Here is a 17,377-nt window from a genome sequence, read left to right as displayed (position 1 = left end):
GCCCATAGTGTTTACAATAATTTTTACGTATTGTCATCCAGAGCGCTGTGAAATCAGGTATATAAATGATTAATCGTGAGGTAATGCCGTACGGCGTTTTTAAAAAAAAAAAATTCTAAACAGGTGTCTAAAGGCTTTTCACGCACAACCCCAGACAAAAATACCGTAACAGTGCAAAACGGTAGGGTGCTGCAAGCGAAAAAGTGTTTTTGGCAATTTTAACTTTGATTAGGGGGGAGGGGTGGCGACTTCTTCCTCCAAACCATCACGTGTCGCGTACATTTTTGTCGGCGGTTGTGGATTTGTCGACAGGGATTATTTTCAACCCGACATAACAAAAGGCGAGCCATCTTGACGCTGGCATAAATCAAATGCTGTTTGTGAAAAACATCACTAACAACGACAATGGATTGGATAATTTTTTCATTTTTTCAGCTTTTCAGATTCAAGCAGCTTTTTGAATTGCACCTCCTTCATAGGTCACATTAAAATAGGAAAATTGACTTTTAGCTTATTGTTCAGCCATTTCCCTTTAGGGCACAATAAAGCCAACAGACATCGCTGGCACAGTTATCTCAGAGTTATCTGCGCTGGCACGTAAATACGAGCTAACACAATTACCTGAAAAATCTCAGCCCAGTGACCCGGTAAGCTGGGCTGGCTCGGTTCTCATGCGATCACCGCGTCAACATTTTTGTTCAGTTTAACAGAAGCGACGGGATTTGTGTAAACTAGTTCAATTGTTATCTATCCAAAATATATCAATTTATCATTTTGTGCATTTATTATCAAAAAGCGTAAGAAATATCCGTACCTTTACTTTTTAGGTTCGTCCCACCTCTCTTCAAACGTGTAACGAATGGATGGCAGAATTAATGAAGTATAACAGGAGTGGAAATGAGGGAGCAAAAGTCCTGGTTGTAGCAGAAATGTTATTATCTAGTAATGAGAACTTCAATATATGTCACGAGGTGAGTATCACTTAAAAGATGAACTGAGTGAAAGTCTGAACTTGCCTTGGTGAAAATTAAAATGGTTGTAACATAACAGGCATTAGTCAAAGATTATTGAGGGGCGTTGGGCTCCTCAAATTTTCCAATTTTCCCATGGTAGACCCGTTCCCGTTCGTTTTTTAAAAAACTTACTTCAGTGAAAATGTTTATGTGTTTGTGGAAAACTTATCATCTTTACTAAAGATGATGAGTTGCGGTTTTTCTTTCAAAATTTATTACTATAGTTTTAGGGCAGCTGTGCACAGGTCACGGCGGCTGTTCTTTACCAAAGTTGAATGCATTTTCAACAACATACCGCACTGCAGTTACACAAGGCTTCTGCAAACGAGCGTAGAATTGTTCAGCGAATTAGCACAGGCAACGACGTAGCAAATGCTTCAACGTTACTAGTTGCGTTTTTTGTTATAGTTCGGTGCGACTGGATAACAGCGAGAGGAGAAGCCTTCGTCAAATTGAGGCTAACGTGTTGGCCAAATCCCCCCGCATTTCCTGCCAGCAATAGCTCCTGAAAAACTTTTCGATGCTTGGCAGTGGGGACTAATTTGATGTCGATCCATCCATTGGCCCGACAATTACAAGTATAAGAGAACTTCAATTTCTTTCACATTTAGGCTTGCGTTTTCCCTTGTCGAACGCAATGATGTTATGACTGAGCTTTTCATGGTTATTTACTAAGTTAATGTTCTAACTTTTACCGCAGTTATGGAAGTATCTTGCCAATCCAACATCGAGCCCCACGCTGAAAAACAGCAACAATGTTCTTTTAGACTCAGTGGTTTTTGGCTGTATTGTGGATTTGTTGGAGAACAACTCCAGTGATGCTGTGGTGAGTCATTATATTTCAAGAAAAGAAAATCGCGACAACACACCGTTACATTTGTCAGAGACTGGTTTACAACAGAAAGGAAAATAGATAGTAAAGGAGCTGCGGTGGGCTAAGGAAACTTGTGAGAAAGGAGCACGCCAAAAACTATTACCTCCAAAAGCGCGAGGGGAAGAGGACGGAGGGGGGGGGGGGGAGTGCTAAGACAACTTTGCTGTCAATGACATTACTGAACAGAAACTGCCGCTATTGGCGAAAGAGACTCGTGATCGGCGATAAAAATACTGGACAAACAATCTTTGGGACTAAGTACGAGGATGGAAACAGGGCCGACTTCTAAATTCAAAATGGCTTGTACTTAGGACAATAGTCTTGGAGTTGACAAATGTAAATACGGTTGATAGGCCGGTTAGGTTTAGTTACAAGGCCAGGCTAGCAGAACATGGCATCGCGAAGTAAACTGTTTATCCATTAATCTTTCAGTTTCGTAACACAATAAGCACGATGGTGGCACATATCAGCAAACAGGTTACAGCATTGGGGGCAGATCTCGTTTTGAATGTGTTTGTACTGGAAAACCTCCTCTTTAGCGTTGGTAAAGCCATGAAAATCACTTCAAAACAAGCTTCTTATAAACATCCGGAATCGGCTATTGAGAGGAAGGTATTTGTTAAGACTATTGAAAAACTTCGCTTGATGACCTTTACCGAGCTTAAAACTGCTGAGTTGACATATTGTAACACTGATTCTTTATAACTGCTGTTTTTATTTCACTTAGATTAAGCTAATTTCGTACATTATAGTAACCCTATTTACTTGCTAAAACCTTCGCTCTGACGAAGGGCTTACCCTCAAAACATCAGCACTCGAATCTCTTAACAAGACTGTGTTACCTTTTATCAAATTTGTTGATAAAAACAAACATTCGACACTACAGTTGGGTTTGTCAACTGTAAAGATTAAGATTATCTTTCTCATTAGACCTCGGACCAATCAGCACAAATAATATCAAATAAGTTATCGGAAACGAGAAAAAATCGGGAATTTTTTCTCTGGATTACTTGTGCAGTGGTGACCATTGAGAGGGTATTTACCTGTGGAAACTCACACCGGTGGGAGTTTTCAGACCGGTATGCCGGCTGACGTGTGTTTAATTAAACAAATATGGAGTCCATCCTGGCTGCCATGTTTTCCGTGGCAGCTATTTCCGCAATAACTTTGTCAAATTCTTCTACTAGCATAATAATAAGGGAAGCCATCGCCAGCAGAAACAACCTAGCAGGTAAACCTGTGCTAAAAAACTCAGTTTTGACGCATTGTCTCCATAAGTCGTTCAATGCAAGAATAGACCACGCCAGACTCGTACCCAGTCGCTATTTATACGTGTTTTGTGCGGTGAGAAGATTGGATACGAGGATGGATTGAGGCGCGCGGGGTGTCATGGGAAGAAGCGATGAAAAAATAGCGACTAGTAGATTGTGATCCAATATAGCGTTCGTCCGAAGAGTGATTTCTTTTTCGTTGGCTTGTAATTACGTGCTGCGGTAATGGCCTCTTCGCGGGAACATTCGCAGGAAGACGAAATATGACTGTGATACTAACCTTCGATCCACAATTCACTGAAAGAACTGTCCAAATCACCCACATCGTCTTCCCGCGAATGTTCCCGCGAAGAAGCCATTACGGCAGCACGACAGTACAAACCAACAAAAACGAAATCACTCATCGGACGAACGCTTTAGCTCGTTAAATACTAAACTAGAACGCGCAGTGAATTTTGACTGCAGAAATGTCTAAAATTACTCCGTTTTCTTGAAAAAGAGCACTGCACGGTTCTATGCACGATTGCACGGATCTTTCAAACGAAATCTGCCAGTCCCTATTTTTCCTTCGCCTTTTCCATCCTCGTATCCAATCTTCTCACCCCACAAAACACTTAAAAAGCGACTGGGTACGAGTCAGAGACCACGCAACGTGATTGTGACGCCATATTGGATTGGATGCCGAAAACTACGCACGCGCTACCCGTTTCAGACTCCCAGGAGTGTCGGAACGAACGGACCGCCGTGCCGCGTTTACATGACGTCGGAATGAGTTTTCGTACCGGAATGAAAACTTTGCTCCTGTTCACTGGGTGAATTCGCACTGGTATGACACTCTCAGGTGCTGGCATTATGTAAACAGGGAATACAGAGCCAAAGACGGAACCGGAGTGAACTCGGACTGGAATGAAAATTACCCCGGACGAATGAGTACAAAATGCGAAAGTGTACAAAACCTGTAAAATCCGGGAACATAAAAAAATTTAACAGCCCGTATTTTCACTTTTGTACTTAGTGAATACCCCGGTATGCTGTACAATTGTAATCCAAATCCGTAGTCAGACAGCTGTCTTGTTTTTTACTTCTCAGCCATTCAGTTTACTTCTCACATTTACGGGAATACGCGGGGAAACCTGTCCTAGTGCTAAAAATATGAATGTTCTTGAAACGCTGCCAAAACAAAAAAATGACAAAAGCACTGTACCATGATATATTTTAAGTTTCTAATCTTGAGAAAGAAGTCTCTAACTCATTACCCTTAGAAATCCTGGCTTTGTCTAAATTTACTTTTCAAAATGGATATTCTCATAAAAAGCGAGACTATCTTGAGATCACTCAAATTATCAATGTTATGTAGTAGCTCTAAATTTTGCATCTTTTCTTTATCCTAAGATTTACCAGTATAATGTAAGTTATATTTCACATTTGTATTTCTTCCATAATCCTTAATATTAGAGTTACCTGTGTTGTAGTTAAGTTTCAATTTTATCTAGTTTGATATTTGTAATTTCTTTTTTTCTCCTTCCACCATCTCGATTTCTTAACTACATCCGATTGAAAGTATTTTTGCGGTAATTTGTTTGCTTGTAATATAATAAAGTTGTTGTTGTGGTTGTTCTAATGACCATGTTTCTCCCTCAGAGCGCCAACATAACGACTACACTGCTATCCCTGAAGGACAAAATGATACGAGGATTGCGCCAATCACTGGCAACGAGTCCCGGAAACAAAACATTTAATTCCACATATCTTAGCATCACTGTGGTATCCATACGCGGAAAACACGTTTACCAGTTGAAATTGAATGCGGGCCGTAGTAGCTTCCTAATCCAAGATCTCAGAGAGGCTTTAAAGAAAGAAAAAATTGACAACGACACCGTGTTTTTGGAGGTATGATCAAATTTACAAACGGCTTGTTGGTTACTAATCGGGTTAACATGGTACCCAATGCTAAAGAATGTTAAGCTTACAACTAAACATAATAAGCTAGCAACCATCCTCTATCAGCAGTTTTAATTTACAAGCTCCTACGGCTCGTGAGACCAGTCCTTAGTTAGGGCTCGGTCACATGTTTATGGGGTTAGTATTAATCCTGCAAAAATAACCCTATGTGTCTCTCAGTGCCGTGGAGTTTTTAACGTACGATGTACCTTTCAAATCATTAAACATGAAACTTCTGGTAATGACCATTGTGCGCGTAAAGTAGTAGTTTAATATTTCGACACTCTTGGTCTGAAAACCAATATGAATTCCAGAGGTTAGGTCTTAGGATGGGTATAGGAAAATTACATACTTTTGGTCTGAGATTGAATCAAAAAATTTGAAGAAGCGAGGAGCAAACCTCCACCAGAGATTCCGAACTCTACCAGCCACTGGTACTACTACCAGTCTGGTAGCCTTTTTCGAGAGCTAAGGGAATTAGGAAGTTTAACACTTTATGAACAAAAGGCCGTACGTTTGGACCCCACAACATGATAGCTACGAAAATACATCGACCCTGCCATTCTATATAAACTAATTGGTCAAGAAATGCACTGAAAATGGCCAAATATAGATTATAAATTTATAATAATAAACACATTGGGTTAAAATACCGTTTAGACGGTGTTTAACAAAACCACGTTCTATGCCATTTTTAATTTTGTCAACAGTCATATCTAAACATCGTTTGCAGCTAACCGTAACAAGAACGCTTGCATCCCAGACTAGAAAACTATTTATCTACTTAGAATAAACCACTTATAAACATATTTGGAGGTCCACTGATTGTCCTTAAGCCGCGGCCTTAGTTAGACTGTTTAAATAACTGGCCCATTGTATATAATGCAGAATCCCTTGAAATTCGTTCGAATAGCCTAGAGTATGTGAACTGTGAAGATAACTGGTTTCATAAACTACGCTACGAAAATTGCTAAAAGTTAGTGGCCCCCTAACTTAAATTTACTATTAATAGCAACTTTCAGGAGCACAATAATGACAGAATTTACACTTTGCTGAATACTGACTGGAGAATTGAGCTGCGTGACAACCTTTTTACATGCATGAAGCGAACCGGAACTTCTTTAAGGAACATTGTTTTATTGACTCTGACAATACAGAGAGAACTCAAAAGCTTTCACTAAAGCACAGTTATCATAAACGACGCGAAGAAAATAGTATTCGGTTGACAAATCAACCTATTCCACTCGCGTAAACTTAGGAACTGGAAGAAATTCTTCCGATCAGATAATTCTCGCATCTTTATAAACTGAAATGATTTCAAATTACAATAAATAACATATAAATACCTATCCACTTTGCTTCGCAAATAGAAGGAACTGAAAAAAAACAAACAAACAAACAAACAATTGCCACTAAAGTCAGGCAGTAGTTATTTTAACGATTTTTAGTAGTTGTAGTCGAGTTGGATTTATCATGCTGTCCTATTGCGTCCTTTATTCAAACTAGAGAGTTCATGTGTATGTTTTTTTCCCGTTTGAAGTCCATTTTAGGTCTGGAAATGAATTTTTTGGGTCAACTTGAATAGATTTCCCGTTCCTCAAATAAAGACTCTGTTTGAAATGTGTTTAATGACATTTTGCAGATGTGGTGTACACCTTTTAACCCCTTTACCTGGGCAAAAAGCAGCCAGAGAGTGACAACACATGTGGCAAGCTTAGATGTTAGGGATCAAAACGAGGACTTGATACCAATGTCTGGTCTGTCGCCGGGTCTTACCATTTTAGTACCTTTGCAGAATCATCCGACTATTCAACCTATTGAAAACAAGTCCGGCTTTGGCAAACTAGGTGGGCTAACACGTCACAATATAAGTGTGCAGTATGGACATTCCGTGGTTAAGGTCTTGGTTGCTCCTCAAGACGATCATTACATTATACCGTTCGTCCGAGTATCCCAATCCAGTGACTTTTTACCCGCACAGAACAGGCCTTTTGAGTGCAAGCATGTACACGGAAAGGGGCTCCAAAAAGGAAACATCACTTGCAGGGGAAAAACAAACGTCACAATAACGTTCATTGCATTCAATCCTGGGAACTATCTTCTTGATACAGAGTTCAACGTTAAGGAAAACAGCGTGAACAAAGAGAAAGGGGAATTTGGGGAAACTCAAGAGCAGGAACAATGCATTCAGACAAAAGAACCTCCAAGTCCACAAATAGAAAACGTGAACTATACATTTACGGTTACAGAGGCTTCCTGCGTTTTCTGGGACTCAAGAGAATCTACCTGGAAAACTACGGGGTGCAAGGTAAACAGATATTCCTTGCTCTCTTGTCTTTTTCTTTCACTTCATGTGAATTAACTTAGACTGATATGTACCCGTACTTATATCTTTATGCCATGTCATTCAAAAACCCTGCAATTGATTTTCATTTGCACAAACGAACTTAACCGAACAGCTTTCAACGTCTTCTTTAATGGACTAAATTGAAAACGTTGTAAAACTATGTGGAAGCCAGTTTTAAGACATTTGCCGACTAGCGAACAAATAATGATTATATGAATGACTAGAACGCTCGAAGGGCCATAGTGTACAGTGATTGCTTGAGTGTCTTTTTTCTCAAAAATTTAATACTACCTATTTTTAGTTATCTATCCCCTGTTCCCATAACATTACATAACATAACATTAAGGTAATGATTCATTATCTGCCTCTTTTACGGCATTTGTAGGTAGCAGAAATCATTAACGACTCCACCCTGAACTGTTCTTGCTCTCATTTGACTTCTTTTGCTGGATCCTATCTGGTGACACCAAATGAAATCAACTTCCAGAAAGTATTTGACGAGCTTCTATCTCCCAATGAAAGTGACAAATTCCTTGTCCTTGCAACGATCCTGACCTGTTTCCTTTGTTACCTGGTTGCGATTGTTTTGGCTAGAAGGATTGACAACCGAATTAAGGCCCAGGTAAGAATGCATGGATGTTATAGTACTTATTGCCAGCACAATACCACATCAGTAGTATAGCATATGTGCTTTAAATCGTTTTTATATGAAATATACCGCACATTGACAGATTGCATCAAAACAAAATCGGCATCAGTCGACTAAGAGGAATTATATCACAACAGCCAGTCTTTAATCTATACTGCCTTAGCTTTGTCTGGTGTATTAAGTGATTCTTAGAGGATCCAAGTCAAGTACAGTGATAATACGGCCAGATCAGGCCTTACATTACCATCTTCTATTGTTAAATTAATCAGTGGTTTTATTCAGCGGATTCTACTATTACTTTTAGTAGAATTTGTAATAGGAACTCTTCACTGCAGTTGCTTCATCATTCTGCTCTAAACTCATTGCATGAATCATAACCGCGAGCGTTTATTCGCGGCTGATTTGTGTTAAATAATATATCATCTACAAAAGACAAATGACGTCACAAGTATTATTGCTTTGCAGTTCATGCGATTTTTAGCAACCAAGCCTAAAATTTTATTAACGCTCGATCGCTTTTGTTCCTGTGTCTTAGGACGGTGAGAAAACTGGGATACCAAACAATGGTGCAGTGTTCAAATAAAATGTCTAAAAGATATTTTCTATTCTTGAAGGGCTGTTATGACAATTTATATAGTTTTTCACTTCGGAAAGCGAGAACTGAGGGCTTGCTCAAAGTAGGAATACAAACCAAATACATTCGCTGGAAATCAGGGAAAATATCTCTGCTCCACACTAAAATATAGAAATTACATGAGAGAATTTCGCGTTGTGAATACAAATGCGAGTCATAGTTTTGGTAGTTTCGCTGTTAACCTGTCGTCAATCTCGACGTATAATCTAATCATAAATTCTACATTATAAACTATAGAAAAGGCGTGGCTCGCTAGAACCCTTTTCACCTATTTTAGTTTTAATTTGTGATTTCATTTTTCAGTTCCAAGACATAGGGACACCAGTTATCTGTCTTGCTGCATCAGAATCGGAAGGTCACATATACGAGATGTCCATAACGACAGGTGTGTGGCCACGTGCAGGAACAACAGCCAACGCATCTGTCATAATTTATGGAGTCGAAGGTAATAGTGGCACTATTTCAATACCTAACAAACCCAGCACTGACCCCAATCCAATCTTCGTCCGAGGGACTGAACAAAAGATTACGGTGATTCTAGGTAAAGACATTGGCGAAATTTACTCGCTTTGTGTGTGGCATGACAACTCAGGCAACAACCCTTCATGGTATTTAGAAGGGGTAACCATTACAAATCTCAATTCTGGAAGCTGCTGGAAATTTGTATTTGAGACATGGCTTAGTCTCGAGGATGAGTCATCTTCCAACGAAGTTGTTCAAAGCCCTTCCTGTTCCGGTCCCAACATAACAAGCACAGCCCTAAGGGAAATGTTCTCCAACGGTCACCTCTGGTTGTCAGTCATCACCAAGACCCCAGGGGACTGTTTTACTAGAGTTCAGAGGATTTCATCCTGTTTTTGCCTGCTCCTCTGTACAATGGCTGTGAATGCTGCATTTTATCACTGGGGAACGAAATCATACCAAACCATCAACCTGGGACCACTTAAATTTTCTACAAGACAGGCTATCGTGAGCATACAATGCACCCTTCTTACCTTGCCATTGCATGCCATCATTTTATTAATTAAGAAAAGCTCAGCACGTGTCCAAGGAGAGCAATCACGTCTGTGGTTGTGTGTCTTCTATACCACTTGTATCCTGTGCGCCATGTTAACTGTGACCTCAGCTACTCTTACCGTTTCCTACAGTCTCATGTGGGGAAGCGAGAAAAGCCAAGAGTGGATCTCATCAGTCACCATCTCTTTCTTTCAAGACGTTCTGGTAGTGCAGCCAATTAAGTGCCTTTTTCTTGTATCACTGACCGTTATGTTTACAAAATGCAAAGCTAAGAAAGCTTGTGCTTCTCACCAAAGCAACAGGGAAATGCCTATAAAGAAAGTCACAGTTCTTTCAATGACAAAAACTGATTTATCAAAACAGAGAAAGGAGAGTGCCGCCAAAGCCAGGCATCGTTTATCCATTCATCAGGCAGGCTTCTACTTAATCTTTCTTCTTGCCATTGGAGTGCTTTCATATGGAAACAGGGACTCGGCACGTTATCTTTTATTCAAATCCCTGGAAGATCACGTTGGGAATTTTAAGACGGTAAGGACCTCTTTTTCGTAATATATACATGCTACAAACTTCTATCAATAAAAAACAAGATCACATTGAGTTAAAGAAGCAAAGAATTTCAACTTCATTTATTTCAACTTCTGATTAATACAAAACAACATTTTCTCTCGTTTGACTTTGGATTCACATGAAAGCATTGCTAAGTAAAATGATAAGGACAATTTAACCTATTTTTCAAATCGGTCGAGATATCGAGATATAAAGCCCATGCAACACCTCCGAAACAACAACAACAACAAATCAGAAAAGGTGAAATTAAGTTCAAAATGTTTGAAAGTGATTCTACTTAACTCTGGGAACAAAAGTCGAAATTCGCTGGGTTTAGTTTTTCAGGTTCAGACAGCAGATGAGAAAGCAATTGGTGTAGAATAGGATCGATGGGAGGTCCACTATTTACTGGTGGTGCAGTAGCCTATCGTGAGTTTTAATTAAAGGCAACCAGACCGAATCACACTTCTTTTTTGAATTGGTAGTCATCGATGCTGCTGGTTCTAGCTCCTCTGTCGTGTGAGGACAAAGTCTCCTAAAAAAATAATTTTTAGGAATAATGGTCAAGAGGTATTCTACTGCGCTCTGAGAATTTGAAGGTGGAAAATATAGGCCCAACGAACGTAACGAGAACGTTGCCTCTCTTAGTGTGTGTAGTTTGCTGGCACAACTGTTTTGCAGCACAGGTTACATTGTCACGCTATCAGTAAATGTAATCAGTTTTCAAATAAACTTATTTATAAATGTGAAACCAACTCGCCTGAAATGCAAAAAAATCCTTTTGCGTTCCCCTTCAAACCAAAATTCTACATTTTCAAGACTTTATCTGACCAGTACATTTCGAATTCATGTATCTTGTTTTAATACATGTCATTGAAGGTCAGGTTATTAACTAACATAGCCTGTTCATCAGACAGTATAAACAGTGATCCTTAGACCCTTCAAAACCGTTCAGATCACAAGGGTTCTCACAAGATGTTTTTTTTACTCATGCCAATTATTTTTTAGGCAACAAATCCAAGTTTGTTCTGGAACTGGACAAAAGGGACCTTAATTCCATACCTCTATTCCGATTACCACCAGTCTGATTATCAGGAGTCTTCATTGCTGAGCGGTGAGCTCCAATCTACTATGATTGGAATGTTACGGCTGCGTCAACTAAGAGCAAGAAAAGGTCAGCAATTGTTATTAATATCTTCTTAAGTGAGCGTTTGTCATTAAAGATCGTTGTCATTCGTTTTCGAATACACTACATATATTAACATTATTTGCACTTACTTTTTCGTTTCTAGTCCAATGCCCAGCGCACAAGACGCATACCTGTTACGATACATATTCTTCAGAGACAGAGTCCAGAGAACCTTTCCAACTCAAAGAACCAAACACTGGAATGACATTCAAACAGTGTCCTCTTCCTTGGGTGTACAAAACGGCACAAGAACTAAACTCGTCATCAAAATGGGGTCATCATGCCTGGTACGGTGGTGGGGGATTTTCAGCTGACTTGGGTTACGATGAAGAAACTGCCATCGCCATAACGAACCTGCTAGAATCACAAAACTGGGTTGACCGTCAAACAAGGGCTGTGATTGTTGAATTTAACCTGTTCAACCCAACAACCACTACATTAGCCGTCTCTTCCTTCTTCTTTGAACTCACCCAAACAGGACGAGCTACTACTTTGCGGCATATCGAAACAATCTCATTGCACAACACAGAAGCAACTGTTCAAGCTTTCCAGGCAATTTGCTTAATCATCTTCATCGCAATGGTTTTCTACAAAATTGTTGATACCATAGCCACGTCAATTCGTCAAGGACGGCGTTACTTACGTTCTGCTTGGTTTTGGCTAGACATTGCACACCTTACCTCCTCCATCTCGGTTGTCGTGTTCAGCCTAATCAAGGCCTATCACACTACTAAGAGTGTACAAGACTTGAAGAAAAACATCTTTGCTACAGTCAATTTCCAGACGGCTCTCCTATGGGGTGATGTTGAAAACTGTATCCTAGCTATTATCACTTTTCTTACAACGGTAAAGCTACTGCAGCTGACCTATTTTAACATGTACAGCAGGGTGTTTGCTCGTGCTCTGCGCATTTGGATGCGGGACTTTTTCTCTTTCCTGTTTGTTCTTTCAGTGGTATTCTTTGCATTCCTGCTGACGGGGATTTTGGTATTTGGATCACGTGTTCGTCGGTATTCAAGTGTTTGGCCTGCGTTTTCTTTCCAGCTTGAAATAGTCCTTGGGAAAGTGAAAGCTCGACCAATTAAAGAGCTTGTTGAAGCCAACCCAGTGATTGGTCATGCATTTGTCACCCTGCTCCTGCTGGGTTTTACAATTATACTGATGAATTTCTTTATATCTACCTTAAATGATGCAGTAAGCGCTGCGCAGGCGTTGGAGATACGAACAGAAGAAGACCCTGGCGTAAATACTTCTAATGAAAGGTCCAAGACGTTTTTTGACCGAATCAGCAGCCACCTGAAGACCATAGACGTCATTCAGAATCTGCCGCAAATATATGTGCTCGACAAAAAGCTGACTGAGGTTCTCAAACGCATGGACGAGGCTTGTGTACATGACAAACATGAGTGACAAATCAACATGTGGAAAAACGTTATGATGAGAGTAGAAGTGGAATGCCAACAGCCCAAACTAGGTTAATTTTCCGCCGCAAACTATGTTGTTCAAAACATTGCTACAGCAACCAATTGCAACAAGGACAGTCCAGCCAGAAGATCTTTAAACAAAACCCTATAATCCAGCTTCTGGTAAAAATATCACTGACATTGACCATGGCATTGACCAGGGGACTGAAAGGAAAGACTATATTAGTAGCTGTCAAGGTTGGCGTGACTTTTAATAATGTTGGTTTATTTCAGTTTCTAGGCAGTTCAGACTACTTGTATGCTATAAACTTTTTTCCAATAACAAAATGTAAATAAGTACGTTTAAGGCAAAGGAAATAGCAATGCCTTCATGATTTCAGAGTGTCCTTTTTTTAGGTTATACGAAGTTATTTTAATATTTGTACAGCTCCCGAGTGACGTGACCCTCTCTCAAAATGGTCCGAAATCTGCCAAAGTTCACCGAGAGCGGTACAGTGCGTCGCCCCGACGTCTCCCTCTAATGTTAAGCGACCAAGCCAAACCACCAAGAGGGTCACATACTCAAGGAATAGTATAAAGTTATCTTGAAACGACTATTAAAATTGAGGATTTTTATAGACTAGTTAGACAGAATCACATCAGGGGATCTATTCAGTGCCATTCTACAAGAAGTTTAAGATGTTTCATGTACAGCTGGAATCATGAAGAGCAGCGCTGATCGTAGCTGACCAACCCTGTGTTCTTACTTTGCCATACCAATAATTAAGCGACCTGGTCAGGGTACAAAAAGGGGAACTGTTTAGCCCTATACATTTTGTATTTGTATTATGTACGTTGCATTTTTAATATTAGGCCTATATGTTAACTTCCATTGATTTGTCTTAGATGGCAGCTGTAGCTGTCGTTTGTAGTTTAAAACAATTCGGTTTAGCATACGATGTACAAGTCACACTAAAGAAATCATCACAAAAAGGTACTTTTAAATGGTCTTTTGACACTGCTTAAGTGGAGTCAATAGAGGTTTCTTGGTGATTTCTCACAACGGAGTAGCCACTGTTAACCCTATCTAGACTGGGGGCAGGGGGCGACTTTGAAGTTGAATACCTTTTTCAATATTTAAGCAAACGCCGTGAAACTTCGCGACTTTTTCCATATTTTATCTGGGAACAATTTCATGTGAGTAGTTGTTATTGTTTATTGACTTTGGTGTTACCATGGTAATCACTTTTTGACAGGCAAGTTTCTTAGAAAATGGAATGTTCTCAAATAAATCCAGAAATCCAAGATGGCCACCGTTTGTCAATCCTGATGTAATTGCCAGGTCATATGACGTAATCAATTCTCGTTGTGGACCTCAAAGGAAACATAGTTGGACGTACTTTTTATTCTCCTAGTGTCATTTTCAAAGCTCTTTATTAGTTTCGTAGTTATGAGGGAGGGGTTACAATCGCTCCTGCCCGACAATAGAACACAATAGCCCAGGTGTAGATGGTCTTTATGATCCACTATTATTGCATAGAACAAAGAAATGTGTTTTTATTTAGTAAAAAAAATACTGATAGGCGGCACACAATGTATCAAAAAGCCGAAAACATGAGCGGAAACCAGTGTGCTGGAAATCGGAGTCCAGACAATTGGAATTAGGAATACAAAGCGTCCAGGAGAGTTGCCCCAAGACTCCAACACGAAACTTGTTCGCTCGGTAAGCGCGTCTAGGCCTGGTAACTAGGCTGCTAGACAAGACAAAACAAGAACCGAACACTAACGGGGTCGTACGGTATAAACATATTGTATATATATATATATTATTCTTAAATGTATCTTCCAGTGGCCAATGATCTACAATGTCATAATTCTAAACAAATTGTAAGTGAGAAGAAAATAATAAAAGAACGGTAAAGTGCTAAGTTCGGAGGAGGTGGTGACTTGGACTGCCTTATTTTCCGTTTGTAGTTATTATAAACGGTACAGATTTTTTCACAGATTTGCTCATAGATTACGCCTTGTCTATTCAGATATAGCATCAGAGATGGTAGTAGAGCGGTTTTAATTCAAGTTTTGTAAAACCATAGTAATTACTCCGCCCAATCACTAGACTGTTCACAGTCCCCTATTTTTGCGTGGGATTTTCGAAATTCGTACGCCTCGATCGAACTCCCGCCATCTTGGTTTAATGGCGAATCGAAGGCAATCTGGGGAGAACGTCTTAACTACCAACGTACTCTAACTAGGGCCCCCCTCGGTAGTGTAGACACTCTCCCCAGGTTGCGCTCGCATTTACAAACTGATGGCGGGAGTTTCGACCGAAGCCGGTGCAAGTCTCGAAAATCCAACTGAAAAATAGGGGACTCTGAAGAGTCTATCTAATCACAACACACGTAAACAGTGCAATTAACCAATTGAAGCAAATACATCGCAACCAGCGCTTAGCTGACGAAAACACGTGCGAGCAAGTCACGACTGGAATGGTTTTGTTTTCGATTGGTTGAGAAAGTGGTGCGAGGCTGACTAACCAATCACAGAGCGTGGTAAAGCAAGACCAAAGCAGCGGCGAAATTACTGTCGACACTCAGATAAAAAATCATTCAAAAATAAACAACTGCTCCTAATTTGAACCATTTCACTATAGGTATGTTAACACGAGGATTAAATCAGTACAATAAACGGTTTTCAAAAGTGTACTTTTTCTTTATATGTAACATTATCTTTAGGCGAGGGCTAAGTCATGACAAGAATAAATTTTCCTCAATGTATTCCAAGTATTATTGTCAGAACCAATGTCCTACCATCATATGTCACACACGACCCACAACTCATACACAAAGAACTATAACACCTGAATGTCAATCTTTCCAATGTAAAACTGCATGGTTTACCGGTAAGTGTGGTCTGGTCCCAGTAGAATTGAACCCACGCAATTACCACCATCATCACCCATGGCTTACTCGTAACTCAGTGGGTAGAGCAACGGAATATGAAATTCCGGAGGTCGTGGGTTCCATTCCCGCCGAGATCAAATATTGTTTTCTTTTCGTTGTGTGGTCTCCTTGTTAGGGCAAACCCTCAAGAGGAATTCACTTAAAACACTTTAGCATACACTTGTCTACAAAGTTGATTCTCTGATTGATTGATCATTTATTATAAAACAGGACATTGAATGTGCATCCATACACGTATAATACATGTCGCTACACTGGAGTCAACCTCGTTGTTGCACTGAAGTGTAACATATCTGATTAATTTAGGGAATTTAGCTGTCTGTAATGCAATATCCGTAAAAAAAACAGTTTGCCGGTCTATGCCGTCTTTGTGCATGACAGGGCAGATCTCTCAAAAAAATCTTTTCAGCATTTAGGCCTTAAATTTATGGCCTTGCAACTTTCACAATAATGTCAAGGAATATTTGACACCGCATTCCGTTTTTTATTTCTACACAAACATAACCTTTGGAAGTGAAGGAGCGGTAAGATATTTGGGTATGATCATTTGCGCCGGTGAAGGTAAAAGGCGGAATGCGTTTGTAGAATGGCATATGGCATGACGTGCAAAATGGCATCATTATGCCAAGTACGATTTATGCAGGGAATAAATTAACTGAAGAGCGCGTCATGTTTTCGCGCCAATTTTGTAAGGGCAGCAGTTTTTTTTATGCTGCAGACTCTAGCCAGTAACGAACAGATCGAGGATTAGATCGTATGATCTCTGGTTAGGAAGAAGTGAGGGTCAAGAAATCGATGAAAACTGTTTATAGCTTTCGCATTCAAGGAATTTTTGAGTAAATCCGTAGTAAATTAAATTTCTTGTTGACTTTTCTCCTTGCGACTTCGGTTGACAAAAAGAACATTGGCAGCGTGAAGTCTTATAAGGACAAAAGATTGATGGCTTGTGTATCACACAGATATGTCATTTTATATGTCACAATAATTTCAGTAATTCTTTTGCCCGTTGAAGAGCAGTTTAGGTTTCCCTACAGGCCGAATTTATGATACGCCTGAGTTTTCAGCGAAGTAAGTTTTATTTCTTTTGTTGTTGACTTATTTTAGCATGGGATGTGGGGAGAGGGGGATTAATAGCGGTGCTCATTAAAAAAATCTGGCTAAATTCTAATAAAACAGAATAGTTAGCCAAAAATATATACTTTTATACGATTTCCGATACTAATGAACATCTCTGACTAAAATAACCGATCTCCCGGTGTAATGGACACTCCAAGTACAGTTTGAAATTCGCACTTTAATACTTTAACACGATTCACTAGAACAAATGTAACGATAGAAAGATACAGAATTTATAAATGCGATTAGAAAAGTGAACGTACAACAATTGAACAAGAAATCAAACGAAAAATTCACAAGCGAAAATATAACTACTTACAAGATCTGTACGGCAACCCCGGATTTACAAGGGCGGAATACAAAACTGTTATACTAATTTAAAACGAAAAAGAATAGGCCTAATGAAGTTACGAACTA

General features: G+C 39.7%; 1 pseudogene across 1 annotated transcript in view; it reads left to right on the top strand.

Moving 5' to 3' along the window:
• Positions 1-14,829, top strand: part of LOC146460920 (location of vulva defective 1-like) — a 32,308-nt pseudogene extending 17,479 nt beyond the window's left edge. The window contains exons 10-18 of the transcript XR_014857559.1: positions 828-971; positions 1,714-1,839; positions 2,320-2,499; positions 4,800-5,048; positions 6,742-7,407; positions 7,832-8,068; positions 9,033-10,274; positions 11,301-11,466; positions 11,585-14,829. The product of XR_014857559.1 is annotated as a location of vulva defective 1-like (transcript). The remainder of the gene's footprint in view (positions 1-827; positions 972-1,713; positions 1,840-2,319; positions 2,500-4,799; positions 5,049-6,741; positions 7,408-7,831; positions 8,069-9,032; positions 10,275-11,300; positions 11,467-11,584) is intronic.
• The last annotated feature ends 2,548 nt before the right edge of the window (positions 14,830-17,377 follow it).

The sequence above is a fragment of the Pavona decussata genome, unplaced genomic scaffold, assembly GCF_977016875.1.
Source record: "Pavona decussata unplaced genomic scaffold, jaPavDecu1.1 SCAFFOLD_207, whole genome shotgun sequence".
NCBI lineage: Eukaryota > Metazoa > Cnidaria > Anthozoa > Scleractinia > Agariciidae > Pavona > Pavona decussata.
The sequence above is the reverse complement of the archived record's forward strand: the minus strand, read 5'-3'. Positions and strand labels throughout refer to the sequence as shown.